We start from the raw sequence: 1595 nt of genomic DNA, 5'->3' as shown, positions 1-1595 counted from the left end.
TCACCAAGGAAGCAACAGGTATAGACAAGAGTCCATGGAGGGGAGGCTGGTTTCTGTGATCCGTTGGGTGTCTCCAGAACCCTCTGCAGTTTCTTGCGGTCCTGGGCACAGCAGTTGCCATACCAAGCCGTGATGCATCCAGATAGGATGCTTTTCATGGTGCATCGATAAAAATTGGTGAGTGTCAAAGGGGACGTGCCAAATTTCTTTAGCCTCCTGAGGAAGTAGAGGCACTGGTGAGCTTTCTTGGCTGTGGCATCTACATGGTTGTACCAGGACAGGCTATTGGTGATGTTCACTCCTAGGAACTTGAAGCTCTCAACCCTCTTGACCTCAGCACCGTTGATGTAGACAGGTGCATGTACACCGCCCCCTTTCCTGAAGTCAATGACCAGCTCTTTTGTTTTGCTAACATTGAGGGAAAGGTTGTTGTCATGACACCATGTCACTAAGCTCTCTGTATCCTTCCTGTACTCTGACTCATTATTTGAGATACGGCCTACTACGGTGGTATCATCTGCAAACTCGTAGATGGAGTTAGAGCAGAATCTGGCCACGTAGCCATGACTATATAGGGAGTAGAGGGCTGAGGATGCAGCCCTCTGGGGCACCAGTGTTGAGAATAATTGTGCTGGAGGTGTTGCTGCCTGTCCTTACTGATTGCGGTCTGTTGATCAGAAAGTCAAGGATCCAGTTACAGAGAGAGGTGTTGAGTCCCAGGTCTAGGGAGGCAATTTGGATGGCAGAAAAATACTTCTGTAATTTTACATCCCAACATAATTAGTCAAGAGTGCTCCCCAACAAAACTAAAGCTTAAAATATATTGCAGCATTAACAAAAATAAACTGAGATGTGCAGATGCTGAATTCAGCAATACTTGGTGAATTCCTTATTTTCACTACAGGCTGTTTTCTTAGATAAAGGCGCCAAAATCATTCCAGCATCTACAGAATCTCTTGTCTCCATCAAACTAGAAGGCATATTTAGAAAGACCATTGTTGATATTTTCCCAGTATGGGAACAGGTAATATATTTACCTTTCTGGCGAGGAATTGGTGTCATCCAACCTGAAGTGGAAAGATAATGAGTTGTAGGATTGATTAATAGTTTACTTAGTTTGTAGCACTCAAATATTAAGATTTAAATAACACTTATTTCCAAGACTGATTTTATTATGCCTATCATTTTATTTTTAAATACTCCTTTGATTTTTTTCTGATTGGTCTCCACTGGGATGTCAGGGGATACCATGCCACCATCAGCTTGATCATTAAGACCAATGACCTGGTTTTGTAGAAGGTGTCCAGCATTTGTAGAATCGACTGCAGGGCTTTACCAAGGGCACAGAGCAAATCAAATAAAATAAGTTGGCAAAAAAGTTGTCAGCTTGATGCACCATGTCTATATATGTGGGTGGGAAGGGAATAAGGTGCAATTTGACCTTTCTGGCAAATCTTGATTGCACTTGCTCTCGCTTTGGTAAACTCACTATCCAGATATCATAGACTTACAAAAATTGGTATTGGTATTGGTATTGGTTTATTATTGTCACTTGTACCGAGGTACAGTGAAAAGCTTGTCTTACAAACCGATCG

Source organism: Pristis pectinata, chromosome 5 (assembly GCF_009764475.1).
Source record: "Pristis pectinata isolate sPriPec2 chromosome 5, sPriPec2.1.pri, whole genome shotgun sequence".
Classification (NCBI taxonomy): domain Eukaryota; kingdom Metazoa; phylum Chordata; class Chondrichthyes; order Rhinopristiformes; family Pristidae; genus Pristis; species Pristis pectinata.
This window is presented reverse-complemented; position numbering follows the sequence as displayed.